This window comes from Rhipicephalus sanguineus, chromosome 2 (genome assembly GCF_013339695.2).
Source record: "Rhipicephalus sanguineus isolate Rsan-2018 chromosome 2, BIME_Rsan_1.4, whole genome shotgun sequence".
Taxonomy (NCBI): domain Eukaryota; kingdom Metazoa; phylum Arthropoda; class Arachnida; order Ixodida; family Ixodidae; genus Rhipicephalus; species Rhipicephalus sanguineus.
In genome coordinates, this window is record NC_051177.1 from 206,309,228 (window position 1) to 206,334,248 (window position 25,021).

Genomic DNA, 25,021 nt, shown 5'->3' on the forward strand with positions numbered 1-25,021 from the left:
TTCTACCTCTTGTTATCGCTGCGGATCGGTGAAACACACCGCCAGCTCTTGTCCGTATGCGAATGCCAAATGTTTTCATTGCAACAAAAAGGGCCACATCAAGAGTGCTTGCCGGAGCAAAGAGCTAAAAGAATCGAAAAGTAAAAATAAACGGCATGTTAGTACCTTGTCACTGCCACGCACCAATTTGAAGAGTGTAAAACCTGCTGCAGACGCAAGACAAAAACCAATCATGGTCGAGGTCGCTATTGACGGCGTACCAGTGAATGTGGAACTCGATACAGGGGCTGCTGTATCCGTTATGTCTGTCTCACAGTTCCGTTCTCTTTTTCCCAGAGCTCATTTGCGCAGGACAAGTCTCACCTTGAGAACCTATACAAATGAACCCGTGAAGCCCTGCGGAGTAGCATTTGTTGCAGTCCAGTACAACGCGCAGCGCCAACAGTTGCCTTTGTACGTGCTCCGCCAGGACGGCCGGCCGCTGCTGGGGCGCAGTTGGCTACAGCACCTCAAGCTGGACTGGACGCAAATACAAGGTCTTCACCACATGCAGGTGGGAAACACAAATGGCTCTGAGAGATCGCCTAAACTGGAGTCCTTGCTAAACCGCTATCAGGACCTGCTCAAGGACGAACTCGGCACAGTAAAGGGAGAAAAGGCTACTCTTTTCTTAAGGGGTGACGCGAAGCCAAGATTTTTCAAAGCAAGAAGCGTGCCTTTCGCTCTAAAAACTGCTGTCGAGCAGGAATTGTCGAAGCTGCAAGAGCTAGGGATTATTACACCCGTGACCACAAGCCCGTACGCAACGCCGGTCGTGCCAGTTGTTAAACGCGATGGTTCAGTGAGACTGTGCGGTGATTACAAAGTCACGCTAAACCCGATACTGGACATCGAAAGGTATCCGCTACCGAATGCGGACGAGCTATTTGCCGCGCTGGTAGGCGGACAACATTTTTCAAAGATTGACCTAAGTAGAGCGTATCAGCAGGTCGAAGTGGACGACGAATCCAAAGAATACCTTACGCTGAATACGCACAAGGGTCTGTTTCTGGTCAACCGCCTACCGTTTGGCATTTCATCGGCTCCCGCAATATTTCAGCGTATTATGGATAATGCGATGAAAGGACTAAACGGGGTAACTTGTTATCTCGATGACATACTGATCACGGGCCACACAGAAGCAGAACACTTGCTCAACCTGGAAGCTGTGCTGAAGCGGCTATCAGAACGCGGATTTCGCGTCAAACCTTCGAAATGCGATTTTTTTCGCAATGAACTGCAGTACTTGGGTCACGTCATCACAAAAGACGGTGTTCGCCCGACGGATGAAAAGTTGGTCGCAATTGCAAATGCACCAGCTCCAACAGACAAACAGCAGCTGCAGTCAGTGTTAGGACTCCTAAATTACTATGGAAAGTTTGTTCCGAATCTCTCATCCATACTCTTTCCTTTGAACAAGCTCTTCAGTAAGGACGAACCTTGGCAATGGAACGCCGCTTGTCAAAGTGCGTTTGCGCAAGTAAAAAAACTGCTGTCGCCAAAGCCTATTCTGATTCACTATGATCCCAGTTTGCCATTGCAGTTGTCATGCGATGCTTCTTCCTGCGAAATAGGCGCAGTTTTGTCACACGTTTTTCAAGGCCAAGTTCATCCAATAGCCTATGCTTCACGAACGTTAACAAAAGCTGAACAAGGTTAGTCAATTGGAGAAAGAAGCATTAGCGCTTGTTTTTGGAGTCAAGAAGTTCCATTGCTACGTTTACGGACGGAAGTTTGTGTTGCTCACGGATCACAAGCCACTTAAGACGATCTTTGGCCCCAAAACAGGCATTCCTGCCATCGCAGCTGCCAGACTGCGACGCTGGGCAGTCACGCTTTCTGCATATTCTTTTTCTTTGCAGTATCGCCCTTCAGCGCAGAACGTGGACGCTGATTGCTTATCGCATCTTCCAATCCAGCAACCGGGAACAGACGGGGCAACAGAAAATTTTCTGGTTTTGCGTTTAGACAGCATGCCCGTCTGCAGTAAACAGATCGCAGAGGAAACTGCACGGGATCCAGTGTTCCGTCAAGTAGTGCAGTACATCTGGTCAGGCTGGCCTGCTAACGTATCTGCGAACCTGAAACCTTTTTTTCTGCAGGAAACTAGAGCTTTCTTTATATCAAGGTTGTGTCATGCTGGGAATGCGTGTGGTGGTACCAGAAAAATTCCGTAAATTTGTCCTAGATGAATTACATGAGGGGCATCCGGGAGTGGTGCGCACCAAAGAGCTTGCAAGAAGCTGTGTGTGGTGGCCAAATATCGATCAGGACATAGAGAGATGTGTCGGCTCTTGTCACGCATGCGCAGACACGCAGTTTGCCAGTGAAAGCGCCGCTCCATCCATGGTCCTGGCCGACGCGTCCTTGGCAACGCCTACACATGGACTTTGCAGGTCCAGTAAAAGGTATATCCTACTTAGTAGTAGTCGACGCCCATTCCAAGTGGCCAGAAGTATGTCCCATGACAACCACTACATCAGAGGCAACCATTGCTTGCATTCATGAACTTTTCTGCAGATTTGGATTTCCAGAAACACTCGTGTCCGACAACGGAAGCCAGTTCATTTCTGCAGAGTTCCAAGCCTACCTCAAGCACAGGGGCATTCGGCACGTAAGAACCGCACCGTATCACCCAAGTAGCAACGGACTGGCTGAACGTTTTGTTCAGACTTTGAAGTCAGCGCTCCGCAAGACCAGTCCGAGGAGCGCCAGTGAGGAGTTAGCCGACTTCCTTCTGACGTATCGTAATACGCCTCATGCTACGACAGGGGAGGCCCCTTCCACTTTGCTCCTGGGGAGACGCCTGCGGACCAGACTAGACCTCATACGACCAGCGGTCGAGAACAGAGTGCGCCAGCGCCAGTTCGACCAGACAAGGCGTCACCCGTGTCGTGACAACGTCATCGCTGTTGGTGATGCCGTTCGTGTGCGCAATTTCCGATCGGGACCAAAGTGGCTGTGTGCAACAGTTCTTGCCCGTACGGGACCAGTGTCATATCGGTTAAGTGTAGTGACTTCGCGTGGTGTGTTCCAGTGGGTGCGTCACCAAAATCACATCCGCAACGATAACACCGGCATCGCCACGGAGTTCGAACTACCCTTCAGTGAAAGGCAGCAAGAAGTTCCCGCACAGGTCCCGGCCTGCGACTCATCACATGACGTCGACAGCTCGCCCACCGCACAAAGTGAACCGGCGGACACTTCAAACGCTCCTAGCGAACGTCGCTACCCGCAGAGACAGCGTCGCCCACCTGATCGCTTTGTGCCGTGAACTTTTTGGACAATGCTTGGGGATCCAAATAAGTGTGGGGGGATGTCGCATATCTGTACACGTGTGCTTGTGCGATACTCTGTCACGCGGCCCATATCGCAACACCCTCGCCCACGATGTGAATAAAAGCGCTTGGCGCGCGGTGGGGCGGGGGCACTTTTCCTTCGGCACTCTTGGTTATCGCTATGTTGCTGGCATGCGAATAAAGCATGTTTGAATACTGTCGGCGTCTTCATACCCGGAAGCCCTGGAACACGACAATTGTAAACCAACCTAACGGTGGGTTTCAATGCATTTTCAATCACCGAATACAGATTATCAGCTGGCACTCTGTCGTATGGGCCAAACCCGCATCAGCAGTACTGTGCGCGAGTCCGTAGCATGCACGTAATCGTACACAACACGAGCGGCCGTGCATAGACACCTTTAGACCCACGCTGCACCGCCGTTTCTTTACAGGTAGACGTATTGGTTATAAAATGTCAGGCGGAGTGCAGTGGCTAACACGGGGACGGTGCTACAAACGCGTTGGTGTTTGAGCTATTAGATCAGTTATTTGACCGCTTTGACAGGCTGCTGTGTGCCACGGTGTACGGGCTGCGAAAGGCCAATGGATGTTTCGCTTCTCTCGTAACAGCGAGCGAAGAATAAAATGGGAGGCACGAGTGAAGCGCAACCGCTGGCATCCGACAGACAGAACGAAGATATGCGATATTAGTTGCTTACTCGTCGTAGCATATGAAAGTGCATTTTCAATTGCTGGCCGTGAACATACTGTTGAAGAAACTCTGGCACGAATTAAAGACTTGTCTCGCTATAGCTGCACAGTATAATCATTGTGTGAAGCTGCTTTGTGCGAATCTGCAGAAACTGGGCCCAGCTTGCCTATGCCTACTTGCAGGCAAATGACTTGTAGGCAAATGTTACGAACTGTGTGCGTCGACAGCCTCTTTCTTCGCTCAAACAAAGAGTAATTTCGATTAAGAGACGTGTGATTTATTCCCGACATTTTAGCAGTTCCAATGTTGCCTCCACTATGCACGAAGCAGACAAAATGCGCCGCAGAGAGAAGGCGAGCTGCAGCGACATGGGACTGACATCGTTTTGGTGCTCAAGATGGCGGACGGCACCTGCGGGATTGTTGACAGGTGACGCTCTACGTACGGCATATCGCACTTGTGAAAGACGGAGCTGAAGGGCGAGTTTCTGCACACAGGCCTGGCCAAGATAAATACGTTTTATCGTCCATTGCTGTCGTGCCTCTTTCAAATACAGAAAACGAAGGTGGCGGAGCGCGAGCATCAGCCACGGGTGCCGACTCCTTCACTTGCTTCCATTTCTGCGATTCAGCCAGACGTCCGGGTTCAGGTCTCATACCCATCTCTTCATTACATTAGTTTTGGCGGGGAAACTCACCCGGACATCCGGCCTTCGACCTTCGGCAACGGAGCAACTTCACACCAAGCGCCGATTCATCCGAACAGTCATAACCAAATGTCTGTGTACACTAGACACCTTGGTAGCAGATGGGGACACCCCCCACCCCAATGTGCACGTTCCTATAGCACATTGATCTCGTCTCGGCGAAGCAAGGATATCTCATCGCTTTCGACCATGCTATTCTGGAAAGACATAACCACAGCAATCGAGTACAAGAAAAAGATAAGTTTCATGAACGTGAGCGCGTACCTAGCAACGAAGCCGCGTCTTTCGAAATTTCCTGACCCCTCCGCCTCCACCGCAAGGCCGAATGACGTGTCGCTCCCTTCGACGTTTACGTGCCACTACTTCACTATCGACTGCAGTGCCGTTTTCTCGCGTCCCACTAGCTCCGCGAGTAAAACAAACACTTGTACAGACAATACTGTCAGCTGACACACCCGGTGCTGAGGCTACAAAGCTGGCCTCCCACATGTCTGCCAACATCCCAAAGACATGGCAACCAGCCAACATCTGCGAGGTACCATTCAGTGGCCCAACGGTCGCAAGCCTGATGTTGTGCTGAGCAAAAAAATTCACTGACGATTACGATACTGCCTAATGCCATTTCTGAGCGCAGCTTCGTGTTGGGGCAACGCCAAATGCGTTTGAAATTTTGGCTTTCCGCAGTAGTATCAATGTAGCATTCGTTAGATATTGCCCCGGAAACTGCCAGCACTAGAGTGCTACGCATTCGCTCTCTTTCGTCCTCACTGGCTCTGTCGGTTATGCCGACGCCAACGGCTACGCTGCTCAACGCGGAAACGGGCGCCTAATAGCGGCGCTCTAAAACGCCAGGGCTGCGCGGAACCCGCAGTGACCTTTCTAGAGGCCGTTGTAAACTCTCTAGGGGCAACTAATACAAGTACACATGAAAGGGATTCATTAAGCCATATAACACAATTTTTTGTAAAGTAGGACAGCACCCACCACGCCAATATTATTCTTTCAATGGATAAGCGAGGTACCCGCTGCATACCTCTAAGGTACTATGTGCACTTTGGTGATGCTGCATGTCGCTGATGACGATGAAGAATTATGGCTGAACACTTTGCAGTGGGTGGGGAGCATTAAACGACAGATTCGTTTCGTGATTCGCATCGTGTGATTTGCCAAAACCTGTGCGTATTTTACTCTTCTGTCACGCTGTATTACACAAGTCAACGCGATTCCTTGCCCGACATGACACCTTTCTGCAAATGAGTCTCAATCACCAGCGTTGCTCTGTGGTAGGATACTCGACTGCCACACAGAGGGCCTCGGTTCAAGTCCCATTCGATCCTGGATATTCTTTCTCATTTTAGTTTTTCATGTCTATCGGTTACGCAACCGACGGCCACGGTGACGCCGCTCAACACAGGAATGGGCGCCTAAGAGCTGTGCTCCAGAAATGCTGGGGCGCTGTCGAGCTGCTCCGTCATGTCGACAATGCCAGAGTTGACGCCTGCATTGGGGCTCCCGTAAGCTGCATTTCCTGCTGCTGTGGCGTGCACCATGTCGCCATCGCCTGCGTCTGTCGCCTCTTACTCTTGCATCGTTCTCAGAAATTTCTGCGCCAACCTCTGCTTCTGTGCACCCGACCATCAATAAGGAGGGTGATGAGGAGAAGCAATCGAAAACGCCGTCGGGCTCTTCGAAGTTTATCGAAGTCTCGCTTGTGAATCAATGTGCGAGTAATCTGGAAGTCCGGCAAGACTAGAAGAGGGCCATCCTCTTCCGACCACAAACAGCAAAAAAAAAAAAGAAGTGCAAAAGCCACCGGGAAGGCGTGCCATAATCCAAGATTCCGGTAAAACATTAATTACTCATCTAAACGAATATCGACACCTCTTGTTCCCTTGGCGTAGGAATTTTTGTTTATCAAGAAAAGATCAAGTTATTTTTACTAAATTACGATGTCGAGTTCCAAAATTAAACTTTTATATGCATAGATCTGGTCTGGCTCCTTCCCCTCTTTGCTCGTTTTGTAACCAGGACGAAACAATTGAACATTATTTCTTATCATGTAACCGCTTCAATTTACCGAGGAAAAACATTCTCAAAGCAGCGTTTAATCGTATTATATTGGATTTCATTACTTCAAATATTCTATCCTTGGGAGCCTCCTGATTAGGTCATTGTCACCGGGATGTCTGTTCCGCAGTACATAAAATCTTAATTGAATCAGGGCGATTTTGATTCGGAATTTTTTTTTTAAATTAGCATAATAATATATTCTAACCCTCTATAATTCATTTTCACATGTGACCACGTTTACCCATAAATTATTCGTTTCTTGGCCAATCCCCCAGAGTGGGTGTGAGCCATTTATAAAGGTCACCATCATCATCATCACCGGTAGATTTCATTGCATCGATTCATGGCGCCCAGTAACTCCAGGGAGGGAAACAAGCGTACTGAGTCTCAGGACGAGAAGATAGCAAGCCACGTGGCCGCGTAGTTGTCAGGAGACGAAAAAGAGAATGGATCATTTTCAGCGCAAGACAATTTGCATCCTCGCTCAACTTACCGCCGGTTGCAAGCTCTTCCATCACCACCTGGTAACCCCTCATGGCACCTCATGCGCTTGACTAGGGAATAACGGAGGAGTAAGTTGAGGTTGCAGGCTGCAAACTGCGTACGCGTTAGCCCTTTAGAGAGCGGCAGCAGCCAACCACCGCACACGCTTGACACGAATAAAATATGAGAATTCATTATGTTGAAAACATAGCACCACGGCGAAGGTCCACTGCAGCTACATAAATAAAACGGTATATTTACGGACAATGCAAGCAGATTTCAACCAGCAAGGGCACTGTGATGTGTGGTGCGCGTTTGAAGTGTGCGCCTTTCAAAAGTGCGCAACATGAAAAGAAGACTAGCGCGTGCAAACGTTGGCCAAATAAAAGACGACGACGTCGAAACGTCCAGCACAAGAGCGCGTGGCGCAAAGCTTCGACGTGCAAGCCGCCCAGTGAGAAGTCACCACGGAAATTCCAGGGGCCAATAGTTGGGCACCACGAAACTTCAGCATCGCCAATCAGGACCGGACAAGTTGACCCGAGACCGAGGAAAAGCCTGGGTCGAAGAAGAGCCGGGGAGTTCGAAGGGAACGCGACAAGCGGAAGGTTGGCACCGGACCGGGCGCTGAAGATGGGCCGTCGGGTCGCGGACCCGAGCCACCAAGACTTCAACCGGCCGTGGCCTCCTGCCGTCGCGTTCCCGAGCGAGGACACCATAGCCACGGTACGCGGACTCCACCCCAAGGCCTGCGGACTCTGGTTCCGACTGGCAAGTAGCAGCAGTTGGGCTACGGGCCCGAGCTGTGCACCCGGAAGCTTGGGCCTGTTTCTCCAGGCATCTCAGCGCGTCGCCCAGTCATAGCCGTGCCCTCGTCAACGCCAGCCACACGCGTCAACTCCATCAGCTAAGCCTCCGCTGGTTGGTGAGACCGAACAGGTATTATTCCCCGCTCCGCTGCTCAGCCGCATTAGAGCTAGACTGTATAGTTTAGGTTTCTGAACTCGCATTTTGTTTGTTGTTAAGAGCGGTTTTGCGTGTGCAGTGATCTTTTTATTAAGTGTTTACCTATGTATAGTTATTTCTACTTCCGTGAATAATTAAAAGTTGTGTGTGTTGTTTGTTGAAACAACGGCTTTGTCCTCAATAAAGCTCTCCTAAGCTCGGTCTTAAGAGAGCTGTCGTAAACAGAAAAAGAACCTGCATCACAGGCACTGAAGCAAGCACGCTCAGAATACTCCACTTTGGTCTGTTAAATTTAGTTAACAGAGGAAATGATGGCATAAAGTATTAAAACCGCATTCTGACGGACATCAGCGACCTTCGACCGAAACTTTCCTTCAACTATAGGCACCGCAGCAGTTTGGCTTCATTTTTCGAAAATGGGCTTTTTAACGGCGGAGCTGTTCATGCTCGCAGAAACTCCGTTACTCGCGAAGAGGAATCGTCATTATCATTCAAGCCTAGCGCGTGCAACGCAATAACTTGGCCGGCACGTGCTCTCTTTGTTCTCTTCTTCGTCATCTGCTTCGCTCCTACAACACGTGCGCCGATTGTCCGGCGCGGTAGAGAGAGAAATTAAGAGAGAGAGAGAGAGCCTTGGAGGGGGGGGGGTGATTCTTAAAAGGAAGAAGGAAATGAAAATGAAAATTGGGTGTGGAGTGCGCGATAACTGTCTCTCAAGTGAGGACACCTCAACCGATGCACTCACGGGGGGATTTGGGAATGAAGGGACAGTGAGAGTGAAAAGAGTATGGTAAAAGAAGAAAAAGAAGTGAGAGGAGGGGGGGGGGGCAGGAGAATGGGCGTCCCAGTCACCGTGGTGAGCGGAGAGAAAATTCTTTCGACTAGGCCAGCATCCTCGAGAAAAGCGAGTAGGGCCGCAAAGGCTGAGCGGCGACGGTCCACGAGGCCGGTGGGATGGAGCAAGTCCTGAAGGGTCGCACACGGCAGTCCGACGAGGCGGTACTTCATGACGAGCCGTTTCCGTGCATTGTTGAGAGAAGAGCAGTCAAACAATTGGTGTCGCAGGGTTTCGATCGCGCCGCAATCGGCGCGGTTCGGTGCAGCGGCGCCGGGAAGACGATGCTTGCATTCCGCGGGCCACACAGAACCGGTCCTCAGGGCAAGGAGAAGCGCGCGCTCGCGGCGAGTGAAACCAGTGGCTGGGATGGGAGGAGGGGGGTGTCCGGCGGCGACCCGTGCGTCAGGATGCTCGCGCACCCGCTCCCGGAGAAGGTTGTTGCGTGCCGAGTCGAACGAGCTGGCGTAATCCGTCAGCGAAGTCTCGGCGGAGTGTGCTCGTTTTGCGAGCTTGTCTGCGGCCTCGTTGCCCGCGATGCCGACGTGTGAAGGGAGCCACCGAAGGACCACATCACAGCCGCGTTCCTGGAGGGCCAGCAGGCTCAGAGCGGAGCGCTGAGCAAGAAGGGAGCCTCGTTCCTCCCTCGCGAGCTGGCGCAGGGCAGGTTTCGAGTCGCAGAAGATTGCTGCGCTAGTGACGGCCGGCGAATTGCGCAGGAGGTCGGCCGCCAGCTGGAGCCCGACTAGCTCAGCTGTTGTTGAGGACGCACAGTATAGCAAGCGGCACAGTCGTTCGAGCTGAGCTGAGGAGCTATGCAGGCGGCCGCGGCTGAGCGATCCTGCAAGACGGACCCATCGGTGAACACCTGCGTCCTCCCGGCCAGGTCCTCATACATCCGCGCCGCGGCCTCCTGAGCAATGGCACTGAGGGGGGTGTGGCGTTTGGATCGAATACCCGGCAGGTGCAAGTTCACTTGAAGGGGCACTCGACGGTGTGGGGGTGGCCAGCGCGAAAGGCGCGCGAGATCGTCAGCCACAACACCGTCGTACACGTCGATAATTTGGCCGACTCGTGAGTTTGGCACTGCACGTAACCGCGAGAGGAGGGAACCTGCATCAGGCGCTTGGTGGAGACGCTGCAAGTGTGCACAATGCGCGCAGGTCCGCCGTGAGCGACGCAGGCCGCGCACGAGCCTCCGCGAGGGTCTCGGCCACGAGATCCACGAGGCATTCCGTGACACATGCGGATGACTCGGCGGTGGTCCTGGTGGATCAGTCGCCAATGTGGCGCCTCGAGTTGGCAGATCGGCAGTGCGTAGTGGATGGAAGACAGAGCCATCGCCTCGTAGATGGCGCAGGCGAAGGCAGCGGGGCGGCCGTTGCCGCCTGCGAGTAGCAGGCGCACGGCCGATTCCACGACGGCGTGTACGCGTCGTCTGGCGCACACGCCGCACCGCCGGGAACCATCGGAGGCGGTTGTCCATCGTCAGAGAAAGGTAGCGGACGTTGATGCTCCAAACTATTGGTGCACCATCCAGCTGCAGGCACGGAAGACGTCGTCGGGCTTGAGCACGAGGGTGGACGACGAGGGCCTCGGTTTTCGGCGCCGAGATCGTGAGGCCGATAATTCTCACGAAGGCGGCCACACATTGGAGGGCCTCCTACATGCAAGCGCGCACCACCGAGCACTTTCGGGTCGCTACAAGCACATACAATGCGACGTCATCAGCGTACACGACTGCGCGAACAGAGAACACAGCCGTTTCTTGTAGGCACTTGACGAGCGGCGCGAGCTCCAGATTAAACAAAAACGAGCTGAGGACGCTGCCCTGTGGGACGCCACAGCTGACAGATCGCGGCGCACTTGTCGGCCCGCCCACGCGCACAGTACACTCTAAGACAAAATCGAGTATTTTGGGAGTGTTTCTGCCACACAACAACAATCGTCATCCACCTCGCGTGCTTTCCTCGCGTTATCACCGCGGTCGCGGCACTTCCCGGTCACGAACGGCGCGCGCGTTATCAGCTTGACATAGCATTCTTGACAGGAAATTGACGAGAGCTGGGTTTTCAAGAAAGGAAACGCGAGCAAGCCAGATGACGATTATTGTTGTGTGGCAGAAATACTCCCCAAATACTCGATTTTGTCTTAGAGTGTAAACGTCCGGTCAGCGAGGAAGGCATGAACGTAAGAAGGAGGAGAGGAGAAACGTCGAGAGGAGGAGAAGAAATAAATAAAACAAACTAAACTTTCTTGGCTAGACGGAATTCGAAACCGTGTGCCCACGGTCCAAAGCCGAGCGTCATAATCACTCGTCTATCCATGCACGCTAGCAGAACAAGCGTTTATGGGAACCATGTATATCGTTGCGTTGCTATGGGCGAGAGAACATGACAAGAACAGAGAGAAAGACAAAGAGCGAGAATAAGAGAGAGAGAGAAAGGGAGAGAAAAAAACATGGCTGATCCTTCTGTCATAGGAATCGGTATAACACGAAAGTGAAACGTGTTTTCACAGACGTAGTTGAGTGTTTGTTGTGCATTCTTTCGCCCCAAGCGCGAAGGAATGAATGCTACAGCATCAAATTGTAATGTTACGCGAAGAACGGCAAGCCGCTCGAAATTTGCAATGCGCTGCTCAAGTGGAAAGGACGCGCGGAACCAACATACACAGGATGTGCGCGAACTGTCACAGTTGTAACTTATTTCTGTGTAAGCAGCGCGTTCCTTTCGCAAAAGCGGCCGCTGCAGTGAGCGAGGTGACCTTCGTGCTCTCAACGGAAACTTGCAGGCAGAACGCAAGACGTACAAACCACCGAAATCAAGAGATAAGCGCCCGCACGAGCGATCACGCCCTGTCGAGGCGCGCGCTAATAAGCGTGGGGGACGACTTTTAAAGCGCGCTCTTCTAAGGGCCCTGTATTTCTAAGACCCCTGTATTCTAAGGCCCCTGTATTTGTAAGGCCCGTGTATTCAAGGCCCCTTCTAAGGCCCCTGTAGATAGAGGGACTTTACGCTCTTCGAGCCCTTCGCGCCATCTCGCTAGTGATAACGAAAACACGCTGTACCGCCGATCTCTGAGTACCGCCACCGGCGAATGGTGTACATAAATAGCTCGCCGTTAGCATAGCAGAGAACATGTCGTCTGTGGCGGAGTCGTTTCGCGCTGCGCGCTGGCCTTCGAGAGGTCGTAAGTTCGACTCCCGGTGACGGAAATTTTTCTTATAGTTTTTTCTTTGCCATATGTTAGTCTATATTTTACAACGTCACATACGTGACGGATATGCATCAGTGGAGCCGTGGTGGACCCCCGCATAAAACACTTTCTTGTTAAAAAACGAAGTAGAGAGAAAGAGCTAGAGTGGTTGCTTAGGCGAGTTGGTCATGATTACGAAGATGCAGACTGTGATTTTTCCATTTTCATCGTTCCTTCTTTTTTTTTCGTTATATAATGCGCAAGTATATATTCCGCGATTGCGACAAATAAACCTCGTTGTAAGTCAGCGATGCCGTCTGTGTCATCCTTCTCGACTGGTGCTGTCTTTTTTCGCTGTTTTTATGTGAAGAAAAAGAGAGAGATAAAGAAAGCATAGCATAGCCATGTGTAGTATAGCATAATAAGAAGGTGGGAAAGGGAAGTGAGCGTGAGAAGAAGTGATGTGAAGGTGAAAGGGAAGAAAAGCAGGACGGCAGGATGCCAGACTCGCTGTTCCCACAGTCGTTACACCACTAGTGCGTAGTTGTCCAACTATGTTGAAAAATTTACCTTATGTAATTATCTTAATCTTCGTTCACACTGTCTGTAGGAAGACAATATCTCGCAGGAGTGTTGCACAGGCTTTGTTCTATATTTGACACTTTTCTAAAGTTCCTGCTTAAAATTGGAAGCACTTCAAGGCGCAACAAAATTAGCAAACATTTTTGTTATTTGGGCGCTGTTAGCCATTTTTGAGATTTTTTTCCCGTTTGTGGACAGCATAAAAAGAGCATGGGTCTGATTCACCGTGTTACCAGCAGAAAAATAATTCGACAGAGTGTTTCTAGGTTGAAAAATTTGGCTGTGAAAATGCAAAATATTGCGGTAAGCACGCAACGCCCGCGCTGCCACTTTCAAATATATTTTTTTTTGTGCGCTGGGAAGGTTTTCTGCGAATTAATTATTGTCACGGGGTCGTGACGTCGACAAATGCAGCAATCGGCGTGTCGAAGATGAAACTTTTATTTCGCCGAACTTGTGGCCGGGAATAGTAAAGGAATACACACTGTACTCTGTTAGCGGCGAACAGAGCGTCTGCCGTCGATAAAACTCCTCATGGCTGGGACGCGCTGTCTTTTATACATCACGCATCGAACATTCCAGTCTTACCACGGTGACCGCACAAGCTCTGGAATATGCTACACGATTCGCGTCCTGCGCGCAACCTTCACAAAGTGATCTACTACAATCGCGAACTTCTCGAACACTGCGGCATGGTCAGCGTCGAGCGTTGCTAAACGTCCTTGCTAGTCAAACCCGAATACATCGAGATAACACAAGAAGCGGACGCTTCAGTATACTTCTGCTCGCCGCTTCAGTATAGAGCGTGCTTTGCTTGCAGTTTGACTTTCCGTTTCCCGGTCACAAGTTTGGCCGAATAAAGAGTTACGCAATTCCGAGTTCTACTGGAGTTTCACCCCCGTATTCTCAAACAAGCCTCGACTCGAATTTAACCCTCACTTGACTGAGCTGCGCCCAGCGCCACCGCTCGACTGAAAATGACTCAGCGGTTCTCACGAAATGATGCCTGCAATCGCTCATATGCAGTGAACATTCCTGCCGAAAGGTGCATCTGCCATCGACATTCTTGAGTCAAGGTGGAGCGCCGAGTGAAGGGACGTTCTAGAATACGAGGGCCATTCACCGTCACGACCACGTGACATCTGGTGGAGATGTTTCCCGGTCCATATACCGGACGCCTCCCTCCAGCCATGAGCCAAGCCCACACCTTCAAAGCGACATCGACGCCAACGCTGACCAGCGGGCCAGCAAGGTCTCCCACCAGAATACGGACCCCTACCCGACGAGATCAGGACCACTACGACGAACACGACAGCTACAATGACGGCCGCTGTGTCGCCTACAACGGTCGTGATGCAGCAGCCAAGGGAGCCACCGACTTTCCGTGGATAGTCGTTTGAAGACCCGGAGAGCTGGCTGGAGACTTACGACCGAGTCGCCACCTTCAACAACTGGGATTCTGAAGAGAAGCTGCGTCACGTCTTCTTCTGACCATACAAGGTGCTTCGACATCTAGGCGCTCTTGACTACGAGGTCATCCGGGACGGCATTACGAACTCCCAGCGAAGCCGCGCACAACCTCAAGTCGTCCATGTCGTGCGCCTTAAGCCGTTTTTTGTGCGTGAGCGAGCCTGGGGACTCTACTTTTTCTTTGTTATTGTAATTTATTTGTGTATGCACTTGTTTGTCTTTTTTCCCCTTTCTATGTTCTGTCACAAGCATCGGGACGATGCTTTTTCAGAGGGGGGCAATTCCACGCCCGCTTCTTGATTTATCTCGATGTATTCGGGATAAAACAAGAAGCGCGCGTGGTATGAGATGCGGGCCTGGCATGTCACGTGGTCGTGACGGTGAGTGAGACTCCAGCGGAACTCGGAAATGCGTAACTCTTTATTTGGCGAAACTTGTGGCCGGAAAGCGGAAAGTGAAACTGCAAGAAATGCACGCTGTATACTGAAGCGGCGAGCAGAGCGTCAGCCGTCGATAATATTGCTCATGGCTGGGACGCGCCGTCTTTTATCCATTATGCATCAAACTTTCCAGTCTTATCCCTGGTGGTCGCGGAAGCTCTGGAATAATCTAGACAATTCGCATCTTGCGCGCAACCTTAACAAAGTGATCTCCTACAATCGCGTAGCTTCTCGAACACTGCGGTGCGGTCAGCGTCGAGCGTTGCTAACCGTCCTTGCTGTTCAAACCCGAATACGTCGAGATGAAACAAGAAGCGGGCGTGGCAATATGCTGTTTTATGCACTTTGGGTATGTTTACGTCGCATATAGAAAACTAGATAAAACAAAAATATCGAGTGGACTTGCATGTATGATCTCTCGTGGAATCACCCAGTTTTCCTCTCTGTTGCCAGCTATATTTCTGTGCATAAGGAAGCCCACGTACAGCTCTCTTCTGTCAACTTAGTCACGATAGCGTACGCCACGCTCGTTCTTTAGCAGCGTATAGGCTTCATCTGACCTCCTTACATCCCTGAGCCCTATTACACCCCATTCAACAAACTGTAGCTCCTCGAATAGCACTGTTAGGCTAACATCACAAGAAAAGCTCTAACGTTAAACGTTGCCAGGTTTAGATTCCAATGGTGGGCTGTCCGGGCTCAGAGAATCTTAGCACTCTCCGCTGTGTCACAGGTCTGACCTCCGCCTTGGTCATTTGCTTCGCAGCAGGGTTAAATGACGCATTTATATGGGAGGCAGATACCAAGCACTGCACCAGCTTGGCCAATCCTTGTCTGGTGAGGGAGTGCATTACCGGCTGCGGTCACCGGCATGAAGTCGCACGTTAGGCCTCTTTGTGCAATTTCATCAACACGCGTTTTTTCTAACCCGGTGGGTATCAAGCCCCACCGATATTCGAGACAAGGGACTTCTTGCATGCGAGGCTGATACTCTACGGCATCGCTACATTTCGAATGATAGCAGCTGCAATAATTTGATAAAAACAGAAAAAAATAGAGTTTATGCGGAACAGCACGTGGGCGGCTTCCTGGCTGTCCACTGGGAGGTCTGCTCAGTTAAGGAATCCGGCAGCTTTCTCGGTCGGTAGACCTCTTCATGCTTGTCCGTATAGCACGGAGCAAGAATTCTTGAGGAGGCGAAACTGCGCTCGCTCGGGCGTCCTAATAAAGTCACGGAATCGGGCACGGCGCTCACGCGCCCTCTGTCGTGAGAGTCCGCTAGCGGAGAAGGAAAAATGCGCGCGTCCCTCTCCCCGCGCTGTCCGACGAAGCTCGTCGGTTCAAGGCCATTCCGTCGCCGATTCGCCGTTCGCGCTTCACGCCCGAATGGATGTATTTTTGTGCGTCCTCGCCGGCTCGAATTTTTAACGCGACAGCGTTAAAGAGCTCGTTTCGCAGAAATACCGGTGTCGGCGTCGGTGAGGCTAGCAATTGAGAAAGCGATGCGCACGGGTCCTGATTACGCTATCACGTTCTATTCTTGAAGGGGAAGCTCAAGCGCACTCCAAGCTTTTCGGTAAATTAACGAGAAAAATGGCGTCACATACAGAAAATTTACCAGCGTGATATATTTTGTACAACGCGACATCTATAATTTTTGATAACGTGAACTCAATGAGTTAGGTATAATTTATTTCAACGAACGATGGGACTTGCCCTATATGCCACCAATGCAGATTTAGGTTGTTGCGGCGGGCGCATTTAGATGGAGGCGAAATGCTAAAGGCCCGTGTGCTTACATTTAGGTGCACGTTACAGACCCCCAGGTGGTCGAAAATACCGGAGCCCTCCACTATGGCGTCCCTCATAATCATGTGCTTTTCGGACGTAAAACCCTGACAATTACTATATTGAGGCGAAATTTGACCGTCGGCGTCCTGCGGCGTCGGGGACGAGTGATGCAAAATATCACCATCACGAGGACACCACCCTATGACGTCACGATGACTAACAGATTGCAAAGAAATTGTGACATCATCATGACGTCACGTGACGTAGCGTCACATGATGACATCATCACATCGCATCGTGGCTTGGTCAAAGGTGGTCTGATCACGGAGGCAATGCAAAACCAGGTGATGTGGCTCCGATCTTGGGGGCAGTGCAAATCCACGTTAGGTGCAGAAAGCTTTCGAAGGGAGGTGGGGCAGAAATAATACATCAGCCGAGAGGAAAAAGAAGATGGCTTTTGCCTTCGAGTCGTCTTAAATGAATGCATGAGGGACCCGGTGAGCATGACGATTCGTTTTCTTTGCTGTTGCTATTTAATTATCCATACTACGAAAACACACCAAATTTTGTGTAGAGCTCGAATCCTCACTAACACACTGCCGGTCGACGTCAGTAATATTTCTGCACGAATATATTGAAGTCCTTTTGGCAATGGCTTCACAGCTTCCATTCGGACGTCACGGTTGAATGCTAAGAATATTTTAGGCAAAAACTTATATGAGAATCTATAATGAACAGGCGCAGCCGAAAGACGCACGCACATGCTGAACTTTCATTTTATTTTTAATGTGCAGAAGAGGTTGCATGACGAAAGTGTTGTACGTCTTGTGCTTGCTCCTTGATGCAATAGTAAAAAAAATTACCCTCGTAATACTTATCGAAACCATTCTTTCTCGCGAATCAGTCTTTTGCTAACCTCGACAGCTTCTTCTTCTCCTGGGCCATTTTCTGCCTGTTTCGTGCTTCGCTTGAGCAGTGTTGTCTCATGCGCATTCCCTCGTAGTAGTGAAGAATTTGGGCGACAGCGTCGTTTTTATGTTCGCGGCAAAGAAACGTGAGTTTGATGTTTTGAAGAACATGGTCAACGGTTCCTCAAAAAACGTCGTATTGGTCCATGTTCTTGGAGAAGAAGTCGTCTGCACAGCGAATCATATCGTACAGCCGCGTGTTTGGATAAGTCAACCCACCTCTTGATTTGCAGTTTGTAAGAGATGCTTGTGGCAACGTCGGTGTCGCAACAGAAAGTGATTGTCTGCAGAGTTCACACGGCAGCATTGTTTTCATCCTTCTGGACAGGAATCCTGTGGTGTAGTACAAGACCGCATCGACGACTTCAGAGCTTGTTTGGCTATCCTCGACAGCGTCATCCAAGTCCCAATCACCTGTTTCGACAATCCGTCTAACTTTGCTTTTAGCTGTTTGAGGTGCGAGGGGTCACGGTCAGCTTTTTGGAAGATTTTGCGGAATTCTGAATGGTCGAGGGCTGGCTTTTCTTCAATAACTTCGCAGTTCCCGAACCTCGGTGGTTTGAGCAGGCTGTAGACGGAAAGCATGCGGTACAACTGCAGGAACGTTGGCATGTCTGGATGGTCATTGTCGCAGGCTGCCTGTCTTGCCTTGCCAAAGAATCTCTCAAGAGGATCCTGATTGAACTTCGCCGTTAGGATGTATTTGTAATCGCACGTGCTTAATAGGTACTGGGTTAGCGCAAGCGTAGAAAGCATTGTGACAAGGAGGCCTTCCGCAGTTGTTGGAGTGACAAACATTTCCTTCATAATTGCGCCCGACTGGAGTTCCCGTTCCCAGTCATCCAGCCACTGAATTGAGTCTCTAGTCACGGTGAGGTCACGGCTGCCATGTCGCACCCCTTCTGTAGGATGCCGTCTATTCATGGAGTCAAAAAGGTCGTTCATTCTCTCAGTGAACGCGATTGTTCCTGCAGCTTCTTGCGAATTCAATACTTCTCGTTCAGCGTAGAGCTTGATACCGGAGCACATTGACCGGCTGAAGATTTGTGTTGCCGGCTTAACGCGCATAAGTTCCATTTTTGAGGGGTGTATATGGTGCTCCGTAATCTTTGCGCAAACATTCAGGCCCCCCGCGTTCTCGCAGTCTTCCTTGTACACGGCAGTGTACAGATTCCATTTCACCCACTGCCCGTTCACCTTGAGAAGACGCTGTTTAAGCAGTCTGTTCCTGATGCACTTGAACAGATGCGGTACATCAGAAAAGGCAAACACCTTGCGATCTTCATTTACGGGGTGCTCAAAAAAATTCTTCGCCTCATCGAGCTTTCCGCTGACGCCCAGGTGCGTCCACATCTATCTATTTGTCGCCGCTCCGTCACAGACAATCCTATCAACTAGTGCACCAGCGTTTTCTAGCATGACGATCGCCTGAGGACCAACTGGCTTAGGACTGTCGCTCTAGTAGTTCCCTTTGATGCAAATACACCAATCGGTTGCGCGTAACTGCCCCCGAAGGGGCAAAACATGAACACCAGCGCATGATTTGCCAGCTCGGAACTGCTCATCTCCCTCACCGTAGTCCACGAGAGCCGTGTAGGTTAGGGTTTTGGAGTTCACACTCTTCCGTTCTCTCACCAGGATTTCGTCAAAGAGGAGCATGCCATGTCTCTCAAACTCCGTTTTGGAATCCAGTTTCGCTTTTAACGCTTCGAAAAACTCGGCATCAAAACCGCATTGCATTCCAACCATGGCGAGATACTTTCTGATTGTTTTGACACTGGGCAGAGGTAGAATGTTGTTTTCGCGTAGAAATCTGTAGCCGGATGATGTCCGAATGTGCAGAAGAAGACAGAGAAACAACAAATCTTGATAGTAACGCATTCGTCGCTTCGACGCAGCCTTTGCAGCTTTCACACATTCCATCAGCAGCATACAATGCGTCTCTGGAAAGGATGCCTTTCGCATCAAGTCATCCAAACTGTTCTCGTTCATTTCTCTCAATTGTCTTTTGCATTTCACTAAGTGAGCTACGAGAGCTTCTTTTCTTGCCAGAAGTCTTTTCTTAGAGCGATAGGAGGCAATATACCGACTTCGCAAGGCCTCAATTTTGCTTTTTTTGATGGACTCAACGGTAGTCGTATCCGTGTCGTCTGCGTGCACTTTTCCTTTCGAATTCGGTGGACCCGTAGTGTGTTCGACAACGTCTTGCACACGCCACACTGATCTTCTGGACCATCAAGAAGAATGGCACACCTTCTCTGCCGCCAAAATGCGGTCGCGTCGACGGAGCCACATTCTACTTTGATACCAGGAAACTTTTCCTGTGTCGGACCGCCGCGACATACAAGTTTCTTGTGGAAGGCTTCGAGCATTTGCGTGACGTCAATAGCATGCTGGGTTCCTGCGCAAGAGTTCATTATTGTGCTGCTGACCTCTCGCTGTAGCACGCACTCTGTCATCTTCACACCTTCTTTGCACATTGTGAACTCGAAGCTCTTATTTACAAAAATCGGTGTTGTCGGTGATGCCTTGTTCAGCTGGATGATGCAGATGCTCGGAGCTCCTTCCACGACTTCTTGTCGGCTCCAAGCAGCGCTGGGCATGACGATTTCTTGTTGTCATATGACCTTATCCAAGAGGCACATCTGAGATCAATTAAGTCGCGAAGACTTCATTCGCATGTCCGTCACTAGCGCGTCAGCGGCATCAGAACTACCGGCACAGAGCGTAGTATTGTGTCTTTCAACCTCGGAGACGCCGCTGCTTGTTTCTTCATAGTTCAGTGCAGTGAACGCATGCGAAGAGGAGGTTACAGGACACACAATCTCAATTTCCTCACCCTTGCAAGCAGCGGGCATGTTCGTACCTCCAGCCACCGAAGTATCTGTCCTTGCATGCTTTCCGCACTTCACGTCAGGTCCAGTTCGTCGTTTTTTTGGGGGGGGGAGGGGGCAGCAGACAAGTAGCTGGGACAGCGCGGAAAGATTGAAGGCACGGCGTCTCGCAACAACACCGGCCGTTTTTGTTTGTCAAGCAGAACTTCGCCACCAAGCTCGCCATAATAGCGCCGCCTGTCGATGTAACTGTCCGAGAAGTGCTTATCGCAAACGTAGTCACGAGGCATCAGCTCTCGGTCTTTTCTTGGTATGGCGCGAGCCCACGCTTCCAACCTCACTGGGTCACTAGGCACTTTGAAGGTATTACCTTCTCCTTGCAGGACGCGTACCCACTGCTGCAGTTCGGCACGACACATTTCCGCCCCATCCTGAAGGATTACTGGTCGAAATCTGCAAAGCACTCTCCTTTGTCGCGGCATCGAGGAGTCGGCGCCGCAGGCGAAACGCACGGAAGCCAATGAGAGCGCTAAGGAGAAAGAAAATCATAAGATCGTGAAGGGATGCGCGACAGCTTATTGGGAACGTTCTCTCCCAAGGCCACCTACGCATGCGCACGCAACATGCGAGCGAGGAGCGAGGGGCGCGTGCATGCGGCGGCAGACATCGTGTGCTCAGGGGCCATTACTGGCAGTTGGTTTAAGCGCTGTACGGCCTATAATTCTGGTATTATCCATTAGTAACTGCAGCTAAAACATCTGTCATATCTACCGATTGATGTTACAGGCAGAAATCTTAGAAATTTTGCATTGTACGAGGCGCTATCACAATTTTTATGCGTCGAGTCCATAGAAGAGCATGTAAAAGATGGCAACAGGCCGAAAGCTTCATCTGTCGTGCTTCGGCGTAAAGCGCATTCCGCCGTGACGCTATCGCGAAGCCCTCGCGCGCTGCCGCGGCCTGATGATTCTCCTCCTCAAATACTTCTTTCTCCGTGCCGTATAGTCGAAGCTGAATAGCACTCTTTCAGGCTGCCATGTGGGGGATGACCAATTGGTATCAGTAGTGGGCTGCTTGCGCAGGCGTATAGCATGTGATTGATGGTTCTGCATTTTAACAGTGTAGCGAAGCGTTGGAAATCTGTAATGGGTCGCCCTCTCGAGCGCTTTCTATTGGGTCGTCCCCTTCGGCTCTTGTCTGACAGCACGTTCCTCGCGCTCAGAGTCCGCGCTCTGTCTTGACTGTTGCCGTTGTGCTTCGTCGACTAGTGCCGTCAATAAACGCCTTTATAACACAAAAGTGTTTTGTGCTGGAGTCCACCATGTTTTCACTAAGGTATTTCCGTCACGGAAATAAGTCAGTAAAATAGAAACGGCAGGAAGGGGAAGATGGAAGCTTGCGATGAAACAAATCGTAAAAGGGGGTGGGTGCTCGAGCCGAAGTTTAGACAAGCGGACTTGTCTTCTTCAAGACTTCAAGGCTGGAGCTTGAAGAAGACAGCCTTGATGCTTTGAAGACGACAGGTCCACTTGTCGAAACGTCGGTTCGAGTACCCACTCCCTCGCTACTGATTATTTCATGGTCAGTAAAATAGAGATGACAAAGAAAAACCAGAAGAAAAAAAGTTTCGTTGGTGTTGCTAAGCTGAGAGACAAGCCCATGACCTCTCGGTTCGCGATGAAAGGTGCCGGGCGCCCAACCCAATGTGCTACCGAGGCTCATGCATAAGGCTTCACAAACACGCTGTATATCTGCCACACCTCCCTTCCGCAGTGACAGTGGTTTGCGTTAAAACCCCTGAATAAAATAAAAGTAGTGCCAACTCCTCTCTCCTCCTCCTGCGCCGGCGTTCGCTGTCTCTTCCGTCGACCGTGGCTCCCCCTACGCGGCGCCTAGCTTGCAGACGGCATGCACATCAAACGCTGTTGCCGCAAATCGCTTGCGCTGGTCAGCTGGTATTTCGATCATTATTTATCATGTTACATTATTACTATGCTGCTGAAACATAACGAGAAGACATGGAAATGATGTTGCGCTTCCGTGGCTTTTTTAGTGGCGGCGAGACACTGAAAAAACTGCCCCCACCTCCCCGAAGGGAATCGTGAGAAAATGCGAATGCATTTCTTGCGCCGACAGTACATGGCGTAGTAATTTTAATGGCGTAAAGCTGGACACATCGACGCGCTCAAGTATCTCCCTTTAGGGCGCCTCTTTCAACGAACGCTTCCTACGTGCGTTCGTAATCACCTCAGGGATGTTGCCACCGCCTTCAATGCAGCACAAACGCGTTTAGAACGCGCTGTTTTCAGGCTGTGCCAAGGCAGCGCAAACGCTACAAACGCGTTTCAAACGCACTGCACTGAGGCGGTGGCGCAGGGAGGAGAGAGAGCGAACGGCGAGAGAAGGAGCGGCGAAGCACTGCACCTACCCTCTCCTATACTCTCTCGTACCACATGCGCCGGTTGCTAGGGGCGCGCGCACCCGCAGCTGTCGCTATGGGAGAGGGAGTGAGAGCGGAGAGATAACACCTGCCGGCGCGCGGACAACGCCGGATGCCTCACATAGCCCGACTAAGAAATGCATTCGCATTTAAAATATGGTTGATCCCTCCGTCATAGGAATCGGAATAACACGAAAGTAAAGCGTGCCCTTACAGAAGTAACTGAATGTTTACTGTACATTGATATAAGAGAGTTTGCACAATGTATATTGATATCTGGCAGCTATAGCACCGTTTAACATTGATACACCCACATTGATGATTGGTCGTATATATCCATCCCGACGACTAACGTCCATGTTAAATGATTACACAAAACCTTGTGGTAGCTGTAGTAGTTAACGGTGAAAGCGTAATCAGAGAACGAGGTGTGATAGCCAGAAGAGCGTCTCATATTGGACGCAGAACTTGGCCGCCATCCCGCGGCATGTTAAAATGTGATTGAACGCCACGGCCGGACCAGAGGGAAATGCAAAGCGCGTCGTGCCGCCCCCCGGCCGCGATCTTTCTCGGGGCGAGCGCCTGAGTGGGGAACGCGGGGTAACAGCCAGGTGAGGTATGTGCGCTGAACTTCTATTGAAAACGCGCTGAATGGGACGGACGTGTAACGCGTTGCACGTGTTAATCGCGGAGGCCACAGCAATGGCGAATTACTTCAGTTTACCGCTCCCAGAGGGCAACAACACCCCGCCGACCGGGAGAGTAGTAGATATGAAAGACGCGTTTGTAATGCCTCTAAAGCCTGTGACCGTGGCGCAGTGGATAGCGCGCCCGGCATCTGTGGTTGTGGACCGAGCGGTCGTGGGTTCGACGCCCGCTGACGGAAATTTTTTTCTTTGCCATCTCATCGTGTAAATTTTTTCGACGTCATTTCCGTGGCGGAAATACGTCACTGAAGTATTGGTGGACCCCGGCATAAAGTACTTTCGTGTTAATATGCCACGCGCGATGTCGGTCTTTATCGTACCACAGACGGCAGCAGATAGCTATTGGCGGAATGACGCGGAAATAAAAACGCGTTCCCGTAGCAACTGGCGCTTTGCGAAAAACCTGAATTTCTTAGTGAGTGAACGCGGCTATGCCAAGTCAGCCACTAAAGTAGGAGACGCATGCCGCGTTTTTCGCGAGCGAAAAAATCACAGCATATCCACGGAGTGAATGATGATGAGTGGGCGAAGCTGCGGAGGTTCATCCGTAAACCGTGAATCTTCCGTGAATTCTGCCCAGTACATCATCACCAACGTGAGATAGGGCGCGTTTATACTAAAGGTTCGATGATTTATGACGACTTGCAGCTCACTTTAATTTTACATGTACGCTGTGAATTTTCATTGTTTAGAAAACCATTGCTTTATAAAACATCTGGCGTCTTTCGTTAAGCAGCTGGCGTCTTCTCGTTTTGCTTTAGAAACATCTGGCGTTCTTCCGTTTTGCTTTTACAAAACATCTGGCGTCTTTCGTTGGTTTATTCCATCAATCAATGGCGTTTTGAACAAAATTTTATTGTTTAATCACGCACAGGAGAAATCTCACCAGGCACTACCTTGGAGGTAAAGAACGGCTGCTAATGGGAATGAGAGAGAGAACAAGTCGGCTTTTAGCTACCGCTGCGAATTTTTTATTGTTCAACAACGCACAGGAAAAACCTCCCACCGGCACCACCTTGGAGGTCAAAGCGTAAGACTGGTTACGGACTACGACTACGACTACGAGGGACAAACGGGTGCCGCCTTAAGGAGCTTCGCCCCTAAAAACGCGACATGCGGTAGACGCAGGCGTTGCCGTCCAACACGCCTTTCATGCAAGCCGAGAAGTGTTCCCTCCTTTACATCTATACCATGGTCGACAGAAAGAAAACGCGTTTGCAGACGACTTCACGGTACTCGGGCACGAATGTTACAAATGAATGAAATATGCGGCACTTAGGAAAGTGAGTCCCCCTCATATTATGAAATCACGTCTTCCTCCGCTTGCTTCTGAGGCGGAATGCAAAAAATCCATTGCTGTCAGTTTCACGTGTAATGCACCTAAAAGCGCAGCAAAGGTGTATTGCAAACACAAACAGACTTAAAACACGCCGTAAAAGGGGAAAAAAGAGGCGCGAAGCGTGATCCACACATGCACAGCTCGCCGTATTTTGCACCGC